Source organism: Mustela erminea, chromosome 13 (assembly GCF_009829155.1).
Source record: "Mustela erminea isolate mMusErm1 chromosome 13, mMusErm1.Pri, whole genome shotgun sequence".
Lineage (NCBI taxonomy): Eukaryota > Metazoa > Chordata > Mammalia > Carnivora > Mustelidae > Mustela > Mustela erminea.
This window is the reverse complement of record NC_045626.1, coordinates 66,172,590-66,191,224: the sequence shown is the minus strand read 5'-3', so window position 1 is coordinate 66,191,224 and position 18,635 is coordinate 66,172,590. Positions and strand designations below refer to the sequence as shown.

Sequence of the window (18,635 nt, the reverse complement as noted above, 5' to 3'; positions counted from 1 at the left end):
CTACCTTTCAGAAAGTGGTTGTTTTTCTGTTTCCAGAATTGCTCTTCTTCTTCTCTTCGATATGCTGATGGATTTGCAGGTGTTTGAAATTTTTAGATAAGCTATCTAGCTGATCTCCTGTTAGCTGAAGTAGTCTCAGCCTGCTACTTCTCCGCCATCTTGACTCCTCCACGAACCACATCTTCTTTATCCATTCCTCTATCCATAGATATCTGGGTTCTTTCCATAGTTTAGTTATAGTGGATATTTTTGCAATGAGCACTGGGCTGCAGGTGCCAGTTCTTTTCACTACATTTCTATTTTTGTGGTAAAAACCCTGTAGTGCAATTGCTGTGCTTTAGGGTAACTTTACTTTTAAGTTCTTGAGGAAACCCCATACTGTTTTCCAGAGTGAATGTAACAGTATGCATTCCCACCAGGAGTGTAGGAGACTTCTCCATTCTCTGCATCCTCACCAACGTTTGTGGTTTCATGTCTTGTTAATTTTACACATTCTGCCTAGTGTGATAGGACACCTCAATATGGTTTAGATTTGCATTTCCCAGAAGCCATGTGATATGGAATATTTATGCATATAGTTGTTGGTCACATGCGTGTCATCATTGGAGAAATGTCTATTCATATTTTCACCCATGTCTAGGCCTTACATTGGGTTAAGGCCCTGAAGCCTGGAAGAATACATTCAGCCAGAACTGTGCAGATCTTCACAAGGTCTGAGTTAAAATGGAGTTTTAAGGTGTGTATCAAGTTCTGAAGGTGGATGAAAGTGTAGCTTCACTGACATTGTCTCAGGTTTGCATTCAGATTTCTCATGCTCTCAATCCAGTCTGGAGTAAAAAAGGGAGTTTCCTTTTGTGTGGCAGGCTGATCCTCTGGTTTTGCTCAAGTGTTCCCAATACCTGGGGCTTGGGAGCCAGGCCTCTACAGATGGACCTCTCAGAACTCCAAATAGGGTTATGGTTAGGACCTAGGAGCATGGAAGGTCTAAACTGCCAACCGTATGGTGAGCGTCTTGGATGGCTGAGTTGAGGACATGTGTTAGCGTGAGTGTCCGGCTCAGGGTTTCAATCCATGAGCCCTTGAAAGTGGGAGTTCACTGGGATGGAAACATATGGGCCTTCAGATTTCTACTGACCTATATACTTATTGGAGTCCATTATGGAAAGATTTCCTTCTGGATGGGAGGCTGAGTCCTCTGGTATTGCTCAGCCATCCTCAAATCCTGGGTCTTTGGAGCCCACCCTTAAGGGACGGATACCTGAGAACCCAACCTAGGGATAGAGTTAGGGTCAAGGGGCTTTGCAGGACCAAACAGCTGACAGTGTGTGTGATTCCTAGAGTCTGGAATTAAGGATGAGTGTTCTGGTTCAGGTCAGGCACAGGGTTTGTGGCCTAGAGGCCACTGAAAGTGGTGGTTTGCTAAGATAGACTCAGATGGGCAGGCATTTTCTCCTGCTTTGAATACTTTCTAGAGGTCTACATGACATGCTTTCCTCTTGTGTGTTAGGCTGAGTCCTGTGGTATTGCTAAGGTGACCCCAGTCCCTGGGGCAGGGGGCCAGGCCCCTAGGAATGGAATGCTCAGAACACAAACTAAGCTTCCATTAGGGGTTAGAAGCATGGCAGGCCCAATTTGATGGTAGTGTGGCAAGCTATCCAGAGGGCTGAGTACAGAGTGATGGATAGAGTGAGTGTCAGGTTCATGTTTGTGTCCATGGAGCTGCTGATTCTGGGTGAACTCAGTGGTTCATGGCAGATTTCTCCTGCTCAGAATCCTTTGCAGAGTTCCAAATGGTATGGTTTCCTTCTGGGTGGCAGGCAGAGATCTCAAATATTGCTCAGGTGTCCCCATCTGTGGGACTTGTGTGCCAGTCCCCTGGGGACAGAGCCTGAAAACCCAACGAAGGGTTAGGGCTAGGTCCCAGGAACATGACATGCCTGATCTGCTGGTGCTGTGCGGTGCTCTCAAGTGGACTGAATGGAGAACATGGGTCAGGCTGAGTCAGGCTCCGGGTTGGTGTCCATGGGGCTACAGAAGATGGGGGTGGCCATAGAGGAGAAGGGCAGATCTATTCTGCTTTGAGTCCTTGGCAGAGTTCCAATTATACTGTTTCCTTCTGGGTAGAAGGCAGAGTCCTCTGGCATTTCTCAGGTGTCCCACAAATGTGGGGCTTTGGTACCTGTATTCTGGGGACACAAGACAGAAAATGCACCTAAGTTTAGGTTATGTTAAACATAGTTATTAGCTGAGGGTCATGTCAGGCTCAATATGCCACCCCGAGAGGAGCAACCTGGGGAGCAGAGTTGAAGACATGGGTCAGTGTGAGTGTTAGGATCCAGGTAGTGTACAGAGAGTTGCTGAAAGTGGGATAGCCTCAGGGGGCCAGGAAATATTCTGGTATAGTTCAGGTGTAACCCATCAGTGAGGCTTTGGTGTTGATCCTCAGAAGACAGAAGACAGAAGACTGAAAGCACAGCCTAGGGCTAGGGCTAGAGCACAGGGGCATGGCTGGCCTGATCTGCCGATGCTGAGGCAGGATGTCTGGGGCACTGAATTAAGGGCCAGGGTCAGTTGGTGCATTATGCTCTGGGTTTGTACCTGGGGGGGATGCTGAGGGTGGAGCTGGCTTAAGGGGGCATGCAGGTTTCTCCCATTCTGTCTATGGCCATACCACCCTGAACGCGCCCGATCTCATCTGATCTCGGAAGCTAAGCAGGGTCGGGCCTGGTTAGTACTTGGATGGGAGGTTTCTCCCATTCTGAGGGTTCTGTGCAGCTCCAAACAGAATGGTTTCCTCCTGGGTGGCAGACAGAGTCCTGGGTTGTGGGGTCTAGGGGTCCAAATATGGAGGAATTGGGGGCCCAGCCTCTGGGGATGAAGACTGAAAACCCAACCTAGGGTTAAGATTAGGGCCAGGAGCATGGAAAACCCAATTTTCTGGCACTGCAGAGGGATCCCAGGGGGCTGAATTGAGGACAGGGTTCAGGTGGGATGACAGGGTCCAGGTTTGTGGTCAGGGGGCTGCTGAAGGAGGCGGGTGTGCTCAGGGAGGCATGCAGTTTCTCCCACTCTGAGTGTTCTACTCACCTTCAAATGGCACGGTTTCCTCCTGGGTGGCAGGCTGAGTGTCAGCTTCTGCATTTGTGGCCCAATGGTACACAGAAGGTAGGGGATGGCCTCAGGTGGGGCATGCAGGTTTCTCCCACTCTGAGGATTCTCCACAGCTCCAAACAGCATGGTTTCCTCCTGCATGGTGGGCAGAGTCCTGGGGTGTCACTCAGGGGTTTTTAATCTTGGGGGCTTGGGGTCAGGCCTCGTGGGATGGAAGCCTGAAAACCCAAATCAGAGATAGGGTTAAGGCCTAGGGGCATGGTAGACCTGATATGCCAGTACTGTGGCATGATCCCCTTGGGACTGAGTTGAGGGCATATGACAGGTAGTGCTTCAGAATCCGGAATCCGGGTTTGTGGCCATGGGGCTTCAGATGGTGGGGGGGGGGGGGGGCGGTCACTACAGTGGGGTATGCAGGTTTCTCCCTCTCTGAGGGTTCTGTGGAGCTTCAAATGGCACAGCTTCCTACCACATGGGAGGCTGAATCCTGGAGTATCACTCAGGTGGTACTTAATGAGGCTGGTTTGGGGCTATATCTTTTGGGATGGAAGCCTAAAAACCCAAACTAGGATTAGGGTTAGGGCCTAGGGCCATGGCAGGTTCCCTGGTGGGCTGAGTTGAGGGCACATGTCTGGAGGTGCATCAGATTCCAGGTTTGTGTCAAGGGGTTCCACAGAACCTGGGGTGGCCTCATGGGGTCATAGAGGTTTCTCCCATTCTGAGGGTTCTGTGCAGCTCCAAGCAGCAGAGTTGTACCCTCAGTGGGAGGCAGAATTCTGGTGTGAGTCTCAGGTGTGGGTCTCCAATCTGGCTGGGTTGTGGGCCAGGCCTCTGGGCATGGTAGCCTGTACATCTCACGTAGGTTTAGACTTAGGGCCTAGGGGCATGGCAGGCCTGATCTGCCATTTCTGAGGCATGTGCTGGTCAGGGCCAAGTTGAGGATTTGTCAGTCATTGCATCAGGGTCCATTTTTGTGGCCAGGGGGCCACCAAAGGTGGTGGTGGCTTTAAGAGGGCTTGCAGGTTTCTCTAACTCTGTGAGTTCAGCACAGCTCCAAATGGTTTGGTTTGCAATGGCATTGTGGGCTGAATTCTGGGGTATTACTCAGAGGTCCTTAATCTGGGGGGCTTTGGGGCCTTTAGGGTAGAATCCTGAAAACCCAAATTACATTTAGGGTTAGGGCCTAAGAGCATGGCAGGCCAGATCTACTGGTGCTGAGGCAGGCTCCCTGGTGGGCTGAGTTGAGGGAGGACATCATGCAGTGCCTCATTCTCTGGGTTGGTGACCATGGGGGCCACCGAATGTGGACGTGGCCTCAGGGAGGCATGCAGGTTTGTCCTGCTCCGAGGGTTGAGTGCAGCTCCAATGGCACAGTTTCCATCTGGGTAGCAGGTGGATTCCTGGGATTTGGCTCTGGGGTCCTCAATCTGGAGGTCTTGTGGGATAGGGTCCTGCAGATGGAAGCCAGAAAACCCAACCTAGGGTTAGGGTTAGGGTCTGGGGCATGGCAGGCCTGATCTGAAATTGCTGAGACTGGCACTCCAGGGGGCTGGGTAGAGTGAGGATTTGTCCATGTTTGCACCTGGATTTTAGACTGCTTTCTCATGGGGTTTGGGCCGAAACCACTTGAGATCATGAGCCAGGCCCAGGTGGCTGCCCTGCAGGTCTGTGCTACCAGAAGACATTTCACTGGGGGATTTTCTGGCCAATTCTTATGAGCTTTATGCCCAAATGGATATTGAGTTGGGAAAGAAGCTCATGAGAATTGACCAGCATTGGAAGGCAATTTGGGATGCACTCACACCCGCTGTTTAGAGTGCTTTCTCCCTAGGTGCATGTTGCAACCATCCAGGAACTTGGACTGGTCCCACATGGCTCCCCTGCAGGTCCCAGATGATAGGAGATTTCCAGGAGTAGAGTTGAGGGAGGATCTCAGGCTGAGAATGAGGCTCCATGTTTGTGGCCCATTTGGGTGCTGAAGGTGGGGTGGCCCCAGGAGGGTATAAAGGTTTCTTCCCATCTGAGGGTTTTCTGCAGCTCAAAACTACTGTTTCCTCCTTTGTGGCAGTGGAATCCTGGGGTGCAGCTTTGGAGTTCCCAATCTGGAGTGCTTGGTGGCCAGGTCTTTTGGGATGTAAGCCTGTACACCACACCTAGGGTTAGGTTTAGGGCCCTGGGGCATGGCAGGCCTGATCTTCTGATGAGGAGGTGGACTCTCTGCTGGGCTGACTTGGGGGCGGGCATCGGGCAGCATGTCAGAGTCTGGGTTTGTGTCCAGGGGCTGTAAAAGCTGGGGGTGGCATCAGGGTGGCATGCAGGTTTCTCCTTGTCTGAGGGTACCACACAGCTACAAATAGCATGGTTTCCTTCCACGTGGTGGGCACAGCCCTGAGGTGTCACTCAGGTTTCCTTAATCTGTGGGGTTTGGGGGCCAGGACTTTTTGGATGGAAGCATGAAAACACAAACTAGGGTTAGGGTTAGGGCCAAGGGGAATGGCAGGCCTGATCTGCTGGCACTGAGGCGGGATCCCTGGGGTGCTGAGAAAAGGACAAGGGTCAGGCAGGGATTCAGAGTCCAGGTTGAGGGAAGGGGTTGGGCTGAGGGTCAGCCTCCATGTTTGTGGCCCGCTGGAGTGCTGAAGGTGGGGGATGGCCTCGTGGCGGGGGCGGGGGGTGGCATGCAGGTTTCTCATGCTCTGAGGCTTTTGTTCAGCTTGTAATGGCACAGGGCCATGGTGGCACCGGGGTCTACAGCGCTTTCTCGCTAAGTGGGTGTCATGGCCATCCAGGAATCGGGCCAGGCCCACGCGGCTCCCCTGAAGGCCCGTGCAGGGGTGCTTTCCAGGGGCAGAGTTAAGGGAGGGTGTCTGGCTGAGTGTCACCGTCTGTGTTTGTTGCCCATTGGGGTGCTGATGGTGGGGGTGGCTTCAGGGGGGATATGCAGGTATCTCCTGCTCTGAGGGTTTTGCACAGCTATGGGTGGCATGGTTTCCTCCTGGGTGGCAGGCATAGTCCTGGGGTGTGGCTCAGGTGTCCCCAACCTAGAGGGCTTGGGGGCCAGGTCTCTGGGCACAGAAGTCTGAAAACTAAAGTAGGGTTAGGATTAGGGCTTAGGGGCATGGTAGGCTCAATCTGGTGGCACTGAGGTGGGATCCCGGGGGTGCTGAGTCAAGGATGAGGGTCAGGCGGTGCATCAGGCTCCAGTTTTTGTGGCCAGGGGTGGCCGCCAGAGGTGGGGTTAGCCTCAGGGAGGCATGCGGATTTCTCTTGGTCTGAGGGTTCTGCACAGGTCCAAATGGCACGGTTTCCTCTTGGGTGGCAGGTGGACTCCTGGGGTGTGGCTCTGGGGTCCCCAATCTTGAGGGCTCATGGGACAGGCTCCTGGGGATGGAAGTCTGAAAATCAAACTGAGCTATGGATCCAGGGCCTAGGGGCATGACAGATCTGATCTGCTAGTGCCAGGGCAGGCACCCCAGGGGGCTGAGTAGCAGAAGTGGTGGACCCACATGTACTTGCCTCGCAGAGTGCTTTCTCTCAGGGTTTGGTCTGTGACCACTCGGGACTCCAGCTCAGGCCTAAGCTGTGGCCCAGCCTGTGTTGCCCAAGCAAGGTCTCCTGGCATTTTCCTGCCAATTCTGATCATTTTTCTGCCCAAGTTGATATTGATTTTGATATAAATCTTGTGAGAATTGGCCAGCATGGGTGACTTTATGTGCTGTGGTTTGGTCTAGAGCACTTTCTCGCTAGGTGCATGTCACAGCCATGCGGGATCACGGGTTGGTCCCACGTGGCTCCACCAATGCCCCCACCAGGGGAGTATCCCAGGGGCAGAGTTGAGGGAGGGGGTAAGGCTGAGCATCTGCCTCCTTGTTTGTGGCCTGGCGGGGAGATGGATGTGGGTGGCTTTGGCAGGGCATGCATGGTTTTCTCCCACTCTGAGGTTTTGGGCAGCTCTGAACAGCAGTTTCATCCTGGGTGGCAGTGGAGTCCTGGGGTGTGGCTCAGGGGTCCTCAGTCTGGAGGGCATGGGGGCCCAGGTCTCTGGGGACAGAAGCCTGAAAAACCAAGCTATGGTAGGGTCACAGCCTAGGGGCATGGCAGGCACGATATGCTGGCACAAAGGAGAGATTCCCTAGAGGGTGAATTGAGGATGGTGGTTAGGTGGTGCATCAGTTGCCGGGTTTTGTGGCCAGGGGTCTGCCACAGGTGGGTGTGGCCTTAGGTCAGAATACAGGTTTCTCCCTGTCTGAGGGCTCTGCACAGATCCAAAAGGCACAGCTGTCCTCCTGGGTGGCAGGGGGTCTCCTGGGGTGTGTCTTCGGTATCTCTGATCTGGAGGGCTCGGGGTATAGGCCCCTGGGGTTGGAAGCCTGAAAACTCAAGTGAGCATTAGGGTGAGGGCCTGGGGACATGGCAGGCCTGATCTGGCAGCACCAGAGTGGGCACACCAGGGGACTGAGTAGCTGGAAGTGTTGGCCACATGTGCACCTGGCTTGTAGATGGCTTTCTCGCGGGATTCGGACTACACTACTCCAGACCCCATGCCAGGCCCAGGCAGTCGCCCTGTAGGTCTAAGCCACTGGCAGCAAGTTTGCTGGGGGGTTTCCAGCCAATGCTCACAAGCTTTCTGTTCAAATCGATATCAATTTGGCAGAGAGCTCGTGAGAATTGGTTGTTGTTGGGTGGCAACTCAGGCCACACTGGCACCCGCAGTCTAGAGCACTTTCTCACTAGGTGCTTGTAGAGGACATCTTGGAAACATGGGTCAGGACCATGAGGCTCCCTCAAGGGTCCCCGCATAGGGGGTTTTCTGTGGACACAGTTGAGGCAGGGGTTCTGGCTGAGCATCAGGCTCCACGTTTGTGGCCCAGCTTGTGCCAAAGGTGGGGATGGCCTCAGGGGGACATGAAGGTTTCTCCTGCTCTGAGGGTTTTGGGAGGCTCCAAATGATACAGTTTCCTCCTGGGTGGCAGGCAGAGTCCCGGGGTGTGGCTCAGGGGTCTGCCATCTGGAGGTCTCTGGGGACAGAAGCCTGAAAAGCTACTTGGCCTCCGTTTTTGCGGCCCAGTGGTGAGTCAAAGGTGGGGGTGGACTGGGAGGGGGTGCATGCAGGTTTCTCCCACTCTGAGGGTATCGCACAGCTCCTAATGGCTGGTTTCTTCCCGGGGGGGGGGGCAGGTGTACTCTTGCAGTGTGGCTCTGGGGTCCCTGATGTGGAGGACTCAGGCGACTGGCCCCTGGAGATGGAAGCCTGAAAACCCAACTGAGGGTTAGGGCAAGGGCCTAGGGGCATCGCAGATCTGATCTTCCAGTTCCATGGCGCACACCTCAGGGGTAGAGTAGTGGGAGTGGCTGGCATCATGTGCACCTGCCTCACAGAGAGCGTTTTTGCAGGGTTTGGTCCGCAACTACTTGGGACCCTGGGCCAGGCTCAGGCAGTGGCCCTGCCAGCCCATGCTGTTGAATGCAAGTTCGCCGGGTTTTTCTGGCTAAATCTGACATTTTTTCTGCTCAAACTGATATCAATTTGGGCAGAAAGCTGTGAGAGTTGGCGACCATTGGGCAGTGATTCAGGCCATGCTGGTGCATGCTGTCTATAGCTCTTTCTCACTCAGTGTGTGTCGTGGCCATCCGGGAACATGGGTTGGGCCCGTGCAGCTCCCCTGAGGGCCCCCGTGCAGGGGAGATTTCCTCAGGCAGAGTTGAGGGAGGGGGGTCCAGATGAGCACCAGCCTGCATGTTTGTGGTCTGGTGGGGAACCAAATGTGGGAGTGGGCCTCAAGGAGGATATGCAGGTTTCTCCCACTCTGAGGATTTTGCACAGCTCCAAGCAGCACGGTTCCCTCCTGGGTGGCAGGCAGAGTCCTGTCTGTGGCCCAGGGGTCCACAATCTAGAGGGATTGGTGGCTAGTTCTATGGGGACAGAAGCCTGAGAACCCACTCTAATATTAGAGCCTAGGGATATGACAGACCCAATGTGCCCACACTGAAGCAGGATCCCCGGGTGGGTAATTTGAGGACAGGGGTCCAACAGCACATCAGCCTCTTGGTTTTGTGGCCGGGTGGGCCGCTGGAGGTGGGGGTGGTCTCAGGGAAGCATCCAGGTTTGTTCTGTTCTGAGTGTTCTGCGTGAGTGCGGTTTCCTCCTGAGTGGCAGGTGGACTCCTGGGGTATGGCTCTGTGTCCCCAATCTGGAGGGCTTGGGAGACAGGCCCCAGAAGACGGAAGCCTGAAAATCCAACAGAGCACTAGGGCTAGGGCCTAGGGTCATGGCAGGCCAGATCTTCCAGTGCTTGGTTGGGCATCCCATGGGGCTGAGTAGTGGGAGGGATTGGCTTTGCATGCGCCAGGATCATAGAGGGCTTTCTTGCAGGGTTGGGGACTTGACCACTTGGAATCACAGGCTAGGCCCAGGCAGAGGCCCTACAGACATGCACTGCAGGATCAAGTTCACCAGGGTTTTCCTGGCCAGTTCTCAAGAGCTTTCTGCCAAAATTGATATTGATTTGTGCAGAAAGCTCATAAGAATTTGTTGGCATTGGGTGGCAATTCAGGACACACTGGTGCCCGCGGTCTAAAGCACTTTCTTGCTAGGTGTGTGACATGGCCATCTGGGAACATGAGTTGGGCCCACGTGGCTCCCCCAAGGGCCCTGGTGCAGGGAGCTTTCCAGGGACAGAGTTAAGCAGGGGGTACAACTAGGCATCAACCTCTGTGTTTCTGGCCCAGTGTTGAGCCGAATGTGGATGGCCTCATGGGGGGCATGCCCTTTTTTCCCACTCTGAGGGTTGTTCGCAGCTTCAAATGGCATGGTTTCTGTCTGGGTGGCAGGCGGAGTAATGGGGTGTGGTTCAGGGACCCCCTATCTGGAGGACTCGAGGGAAAGGCCCCTGGAAACAGAAGGTTGAAAACCCAAACTAGTGTTAGGGTGAGGGCCTAGGGGCATGACGGGTCTGATCCCTGAGCGCCGGTTCAGACACCCCGGGGGTGCTGAGTAGTGGGAAGCATTGACCTCGCATGCGCCCGGGTCATAGAGGGCTTTCTCGCAGGGTTCTGACTGTGACCAGACCCCTGGCGAGGGCCAGGTGGTGGCCTTGTGGACCCACACTGCTGGTAGCGAGTTCACCAGGGGTTTTCCAGTCAATTCTCATGAGCTTTCTGCCCAAATAAATATCAATTTGGGCAGAAAGCTCGTGAGAATTTTCTGGTGTTGGGTGGCAATTCAGGCCGCGCTGGCACCCGTGGTCTTGAGTGCTTTCTGGCCAGGTGCTTGTTCTAGCCATCTGGGAACATGGGCCAGGCTCCCGCGAGGACCCCTGTGCAAGAGAGCTTTGTGGGGGCAGAGTTGAGGTAGGCGTTCTGGCTGAACGCCAGCCTCTGTGCTTGTGGTCTGGTGGGGAGCCAAAGATGGGGGTTGCCTCCAGGGTGGCATGCAGGTTTCTTCCACTCCTGAGGATTTGGTGCAGCTCTGAACAGCAGTTTCCTCCTGGGTAGCAGGCAGAGTCATGGGGTGTGGATCAGGGGTCCCCAATCTGAGGGCTCAAGGGAAAGGGCCCTGGGGAAGGAAGATAGAAAAACCAAATAAGGGTTAGGGCCAGGGCCTAGGGACATGGCAGTCCTGATTTGCCAGCGCTGGGGTGGGCACTACTAGGGGCTGAGTAGCAGGAGGCTTTGGTCTTGTATATGCCTTACTCGTAGATGGCTTTCTCACAGGGTTCAGGCCACGACCACTCGGCACCCTGGGCCAGGACCAGGCAGCAGCCCTGCGCGCCTGAGCCTTCGGGAGCGAGTTCGTCGGTGGTCTTCTAGCCAGTTCTCATGAGATTTCTGGGCAGAAAATTAATGAGAGAATTGGCCAGCATTTGGCAGTGATTCGGGCTGCGCTGGTGCCTGCAGTCTAGAGTGCTTCTCACTAGGTGCACATCACGGCCATCTGGGAACACGGGTCAGGCCCCCACACTGGGGAGCTCTCTGGTTTCAGAGTTGAGGGAGGGATTCCAGCTGAGCATCAGGCTCCCTTTTTGCAGTCTGGTGGGGCACCAAAGGTAGGGATGACCTCAAAGGGGGCATGCAGGTTTCTCCTGCTCTGAGGGTTTTATGCAGCTTCAAATGGCATGGTTTCCTCCTGGGTAGCAGGTGGAGGCATGGGGTGTGGCTCAGGGATCCATAATTCAGGGGACTTGTTGACCAGGACCCTCAGAATGGAAGCCTAAAAACCCAAACTAGGATTAGGGTTAGGGCCTAGGGGCATGGCATGACTGATCTCCTGGCACTGAAGCAGTTTCCCCTCAGGGCTTAGTTGAGGGCAGACATACAGTGGTGTGGCAGAATTTGGCTTTATGGCCATGGGGACTGCCATGGTTGGGGTGGCTTAAGGGGGGCTTGCAGCTTTCTCCCCCTCCAATGGCTCGGAGCAGCTCCAAATGGTACGGTTTCATACTGCATGGCTGGTGGAGTCCTGCAGTGTCACTCAGAGGTTCTTAATCTGGGGGCTTGGGAGCCAAGTCCCTCAGAATGGAAGCCTGAACCCAAACTAGTGTTAGGGTTAGGGCCTAGAGTCAATACAGACCCAATATGCCGGCGCTAAGACAGGCTTCCCTTGGAGCTGAGTTGAAGGCATGTGTCTGGTGCCAGGCAGAATCCAACTTTATGGCCAGAGGATCTGCTGATGGTGGGAGCGACTTTAGGGGGCATGTAGGTTTCTCCTCCTCTGAGGGTTTGGAGCAGCTCCATACTGCAAGGTTTCCTCCTGCGTGGTGGGTGGAGTCCTGGGTTCTTGCTCAGGGATCCTTAATCCAGGGGGTTTGGGAGCCTGGCCTCTTGGGTTGGAAGCCTGAAAACCCAAACTAGGGTTAGGGTTAGGGCCTAGGGGCATGGCAGGGTCGATCTGCTGGTGGTGAGACTGGCTCTCTGGTGGCTGAGTTGAGGGTGGGTGTCAGGCGCTGTATTGGAATTCCAGTTTGTGTCTAGGGTGTTACGCAAATGCTGGGGTGGCCCAGGTTCATACAGTTTTCTCCCACTCTGAGTTTTCTGTGCAGCTCCAAATGGCAAAATTTCACCCTAGGCAGCTGGCAGTGTGCTGGCGTGAGTCTCAGGCATCCTCAATCTGACGGGCTTGGGAGCCAGCCCTCTGGGGACAGAAGCGTGTACACCTGATATAGGGTTAGGCTTAGGGCCTAAGGACATGACGGGCCCTATCTGACAGCGCTGAGGCAGGCTCCCCTCAGGGCAGAGTTGAGGGTATGTGTCTGGCGGTATGACAAAATCTGGCTTCATGGCCGGGGAGGGGGTGGTGCCAATAGTGGGGGTGGCTTTAGAGGAGCATGCAGGTTTCTCCTGCTTTGTGGGTTTTGTGCAGCTGCTAATGGCACAGTTTCTTCGTAGGTGGCAACCAGAGTCCTGGGGTGTGTCTCAGGTGTCCCCAGTATGGAGGGCTTGGGGACCAGGTCTCTAGGGACAAAAGCCTGAAAAGCCAACATCGGATTAGGGTTAGGGCCTAGGGGCATGGCAGGCCCAATCTGCCATTGCTGAGGTGGGATCCCCCATGGGCTGAATCAAGGACAGTGGTCAAGCGGTACGTCAATCTCTGGGTTTTGTTGCCATGTGGGCTATCAGAGGTGAGGGTGGCCTCTGGAATGCATGTGAGTTTCTCCTGGTCTGAGGGTTTGGGTAGCTCCGAAGGGCATGATTTTCTCCTGGATAGTAGTGGAGTCCTTGGTTGTGACTCAGGGGTTCCCATTCTGGAGGGATTGTTGGCCATGTCTCTGGGCACGGAAGCCTGAAAACACAACCTAGGGTTTGGGTTAGGGCTTAGGGGTATCCAGGCCCTACCTCCTGGTGCTGAGGTTGGATCCCCAGGGGCTGAATTGAACATGGGGGTCAGGAAGCACATCAGGCTGTGAGTTTGTGACTGCGGGGACCATCGAAGTTGGGGGTGTCCTCAGGGAGTTGTGTGGGTTTGTTCCATTCTGAGGGTTCTGCTCAGCTTCAAATGGTACAGTTTCTTCCTGGTGGCAGGCGGACACCTGGGGTGTGGCCCAGAGGTCCCCAATCTGGAGGGACAGTGCCAGTATGGCTTTAGACCTGTGGAGGGTTTGGGAGATGCATTAGGAGTCTGTGGAAAGCCCAGCAGTGCCAGTTCATGCCACTGGAGGGACTGGTGAGCCGTGGTGCGAGAGACCCTGAAAGGCATCCAATGCTGCTTGCCACCACTGGACACAGTGGCGAGCTGCCATGGGAAACACACTGGAAGAGGAGTCCATGCAGCCTGCAGGCTCTGAGGGCAGTGGGGAGGTGCTGGATGAGAGATCCTGAAACGTGAGGCACTACAGCTTGTTTTTACAGGATGGAGTGGTGAGCTGTATAGTCTCTGTTTCCCCAGGCTCAAGAGTGGTCATAAGAAACCCTGGAGCCAGGCCCCCACTCAGCATTGTGCCCTGTTTCCCCAGGTTTTCTGGTAATCTGCTGTCAGGATGGTTCAGGAGGTTCCTCCCAGTAGGACTCTGGAGCGGGGGGGGTGGGGACCAAACCCTACTCACAGTGCATTTGGAACCGAGGAGTTGAGTGTTTGGAAGAGTATGTTTGTTTCTCCAAAAAGGACAAGGTCATTGGTCGGTTTTAGAAGGAAGTGAATGACCACTTAAGAAACAGGCATGTGTTTCTCCTTCGCCCAGGAATCAGAGCAGGTGTGCAGACTTTAGGTGGGAGATGCCTGCTTATCTGCACCTGACAACCCTTCTTCACTCTGGCTCCACAAGACCTGAAGTTTGGAAATCAGAATCTGGGTCCAGTCATGCAGCTTGTCCCAGGATGTCAGTGTTCAGAGAAAACAGTAGGCCCATGGGGCACAATGTCACATCCACGCCAGGATGGGAGGTAAAACTTCTCTTTCACCCCAAACCACCTGGGCTTTTCTCTTGTCTCCAGTGGAGCTCACAATTGGCACACTAAACAAGATTTAAGCAATCTAGTGTGGGTCCCAGAGTTCCTGAGTTTCTCTGCAGGGAGCACTTAGCAGGGATCTCATTTTCTCTGTTTATTTCTGGCTTTAAAAAGGTATTTGGAACATCTCTTTCCTAGGCAATCCCTTGGATTCGAAAGGGAAGATGAGATTGACTTAGTGCATTTTGAACATAGAAAATATTCCTTCATCTAACAGTGTTTATTTCACTGGGCCTAGGCTGTGGCTGGCATCTAGAGTTAGGTAGCTATTTGTGGTCAGATGGAGACTTGGATGATGGCTTCTCCTTTGTCCAAGGTGAATGAGGGCAGAGGGAATATTCAAAATTTTTCTTGATTTGAATCTCCCTAATGGCTAGTGATGATGAACATTTTTTCATGTGTCTGTTAGTCATTTTTATGCCTTCATTGCAGAAGTGTCTGTTCATGTCTTCCACCCATTTTGTTGACATGATTATCTGTTTTGTGTGTGTTGAGTTTAAGGATTTCTTTGTAGATCCTGGATATCAGCCCTTTTTTTACCTTGTCATTTGCAAATATCTTTTCCCATTCCATGGGTTGCCTCTTTGTTTTGTTTACTGTTTCCTTTGCTGTGAAGCAGCTTTTGATCTAGATAAAGTCCCAAAAGTTTATTTTCACTTTTGTTTCCTTTGCCTTTGGAGACATATCATGAACAAAGTTGCTGTGGCCGATGTTGAAGAGGTTACTGCCTATGTTCTCCTCTAGGATTCTGATGGCTTCCTGCCTTGCATTGAGGTCTTTTACCCATTGTGTATGGTATAAGAGAATGGTCGAGTTTCATTCTTCTACACATAGCTCTCCAATCTTCCCAGCACCATTTATTGAAAAGACTGTTTTTTTTTTTCCCACTGTATATTTTTCTTGTTTTTTTTTTCAGAGATTATTTGACCATAGGGATAGGGTTTTTTTTTTCCAGTTTTCTCAAAAGCTCCATCCACCAGTCAGACCCACACTACTCTGGGACTGAGACTGATGAGAGGGTTACCCCTGAGTATATAGAATATCCCTGGAGCTCTGGCCAGGCCTGCAGTCTCTTGGAATGAGCCCTTGATTTTCCAGCCAGTGTCGCCTTTCCTCTCTTGTAGCTGTGGCCTCCTTTGAGGCGACTCAGCCCCTGTCTATGTGGGTGGCCCTGGGACAGATGGCCAGGATAATATGTGGGGAAACAACACTGGAAGTGAATATGCTTACAGGTACCAGCAGAGGCCAGACCAAGCCCCCATCCTGATCATCTATTCAACCCCCAACCATAACTATACCTGTAACTCAAACTCCCAGAACCCAAAAGCTCGACACACCTCAACTACAAGACATAGTTTAAAATATATATCAAAAACAAAAACAAAAATAAAGCCTCCAATACCCATCAGTGTCAAATAGGCAGGGGAAAAAGAGACAGTCTCAAAAGTAGCCAGAAGGAAATGACACACAGTTTTTAGGGAAAGACAGAGAAAATCTCTAGCAAATTTCTCATTAACAGAAAGGCAAGGAAAGACAGCAAATTTTTAAAACATGGGGAAAAAAAGAAGAAAAGAGTTAATTCTTTTTTTTAATTTATTTTTATTTTCGGCATAACAGTATTCATTATTTTTGCACCACACCCAGTGCTCCATACAATCCGTGCCCTCTATAATACCCACCACCTGGTACCCCGACTCCTACCCCCCACCCCTTCAAAACCCTCAGATTGTTTTTCAGAGTCCATAGTCTCTCATAGTTCACCTCCCCTTTCAATTTCCCCCAACTCCCTTCTCCTTTCTATCTCCCCATGTCCTCCATGCTATTTGTTATGCTCCACAAATTCTTTACCAAGGGAGAACATCTTTCAAAAATAAAGGCTGAATAAAACATTTTCTGACATACATACAAAAAGTGACAGGACTGATCATCAACCAACCCAATACAAAAGGAATAGTACTGGACATCCCTCAAGCAGGAAGGATTGATTCCAGAAAGAATCAGATTCTACAAGGCAGATGAAAAAATCACAAATGCTAACTACTAGGGAAAATATTAAGACTTTTTTAGTATCTAAATCTTTTTTGAAGATAATTCTTTGTCTAAAGAAACTCAAATACCTATCTATGTTGGGATTTATAATAGAGTTAAAAGTAGTATGTATGAATTACAGCAAAAAATACTGAGAAGGAGAGGGAGAAGTTTGCTGTAAGGATCTGACAGTCTGTGTGACATGGGGAAAACACACCTGAATGTGGACTATTACAACTCATGAGAATATGACAGACATATGTAGAGCTAATAACCAAAAAAGTAGGAGATAAAATGGAATCCTAAAAATGCACCAATAACTTAAAAAGGGAAGAAAAGGAGAAAGGAAACCAGGAGAACATGGACAAAGAAACACTATATACAAGGATGTTATGTGGAATGTCAGTGCTAATCACACCCTGGAAATGGTCTAAATGCAAAGAAAAGACAGATTGTCAAACCGAGTTTCAGAGTAATGCCCGATTCTATGTCTCATTTCAGAAAACGACTGTAAATGAAACCACGTGAAAATCCAAGGGTAAGTTTAAGACAAGGTTCCCACCAATACTGTTCCACAATGTAGAACATGAAACATTCACAGGAAGAGACAGAGAGTGAACACTTAAAAAGAGTTAGAATGAAATTATTTATATTGCATGTATTTTACACACACAAACAAAAAAGAAATATTCACAGTGCACGTCTCATGAGGAATTGATAGGGAAATAGCCTTCACACCTTCCTCCTTTCTCCTACATTTAGGGGAAGGGAGGGGAAAATAAAGCAAGAAGAAACCAGAGAGCGAGAAAAACCATAAAGAGACCCTTCACCGTAAGACACAAATTGAGGGTTGCTGGAGGGAAGAGGCTGGGGGATTCGTAAGGGGGTGATGGATATTAAACAGGACCCATGATATAATGAGCCCTGGGTGTTATATGCAACTGATAAATCATGGAACTCTATTCCTGGAACTAATAATACACTGTATGTTAATTAATTTATTTTAAATTAAAAATTAAAATTAAAAAAGAGTTTTCCATACAGACAGACAGTTCCTCTATGAAGCTGAGAGGTGGGGACAGCTCCACAGGCACCAGATCCATGAAGCCTGCCAGGAGCAGAGATTCTCTCCAGCAGCCTGAGAATGAGCATTTTCACAGGAACCAGGGATGACGTGACAGAAGTTTGTGGTGGCCAGGTTCAGCTGTAGCCTCAGAAGACAGAACTCTGGGTTCTCCACCATGACCGGGAACCTCTCTTGCTCCTCCTCCTGCTCTCTACCCAGGTCTTGCTTGTATTGCCCTGCCCATGGGCTCAGCCCCCACTGGACCCCAACCATAACCCTGAGACTCAGCTCAGCCCAGGGAATGCTGCAAGATTGGGGACAATGAAAATGAGCTCCAGAGTCTCCTGATTTTTCAGATCCTGTGATTACCTGTAAGATTACCTTCCCCCAGTAGAGTGGCCATGACTTCCTCGTCACTACCACCTGCTCAAGAGACAGAGGACAAAGCAATAATGTTGAGCAGAGCCCCTGGACCCAGGCCAGGGCCCTTCCTGGCCAAACAGCTTCCACTGTCCCCACAGGTTCCTCAGCTCTAACATGGAACATGAACCTCCTGAACCTCTCTATGTGCAAGCCACGGGGGCCCTTTAGAGACCAGCCAGGATGAGGATGGCAATGAGTTGGGAACAGAAATCCTGCTGCCCTGCCTGGCCTCACCCTCCCTCCCTATTTGCTCCCATGATCAAGCTATGCCCTGAGGAGTTTATAATAATAATAATAACAACAACAGCAACAACAACAATAACAGTAATAATGCAGATTTATGTACACAAGTAAACTTTACACAAAAGCATCATCTCTTCCCACTTATGACAATCTGCACTAATCAGGGTGGGGAAGCATCAATATTGACACTTTATACACAGAAAACTGGTAGTGATAGGACATCACATGGATTTATCTGGGTTTGACCCTTTTCTGATGCACTACACTCCACCCTGCTCTCTTCTTTTTATACAGGACACCAGGCTAGCCCAGGACATTTCAACCCAGGGACAAGTACAGGAATCCCACTTGTCTTGCCTCCTTCACCAGGTATGTGGCCTGTCTGTGCTGGGCTGGGCAGGGCTTGTGGGTGGGCAGCTGCCTGTGGGAGGCTGGAAACCATGCTCCACATCCCTTCTCAGGGGACAGGTGCTGTGGGGGAACCTGCAGGAGGAAAGCCCCTGGTCTGAGTCCTCCTCCACAAGCAGGGGGCAGAAGAGATGCATCACGAACAGCAGGACAGAGTCTGGGGCTGCCCATGGGGAGCCTCACAGGGACACCAGGTCTGGGGGCAACAGGGGTCCAGGGTTCAGTCCCCAGAAAAAAATTGGAACAATCAATCCTATCTCCAGCTGCTGAAGAGACCTTGCTCTGAAGGTCAGGCACACAGTGACACCCAGGACACTGACAGGAGTCCTGACACAGTAAATGCCTACATGGGAAATGCATCTCCCTGCTCTGTGCACTGGTGTTCCAGGAGCTGACTCATCTGAGCTGGACATGT

At 51.8% G+C, this 18,635-nt stretch overlaps 2 protein-coding genes across 7 annotated transcripts in view; both read left to right on the top strand.

Moving 5' to 3' along the window:
• The window catches only part of LOC116571641 (immunoglobulin lambda-1 light chain-like), a 1,068,967-nt gene that overhangs the window by 460,697 nt on the left and 589,635 nt on the right, over window positions 1–18,635 (top strand). The gene's annotated exons all lie outside the window — the stretch shown is intronic.
• The window catches only part of LOC116571638 (immunoglobulin lambda-1 light chain-like), a 1,139,351-nt gene that overhangs the window by 559,927 nt on the left and 560,789 nt on the right, over window positions 1–18,635 (top strand). The gene's annotated exons all lie outside the window — the stretch shown is intronic.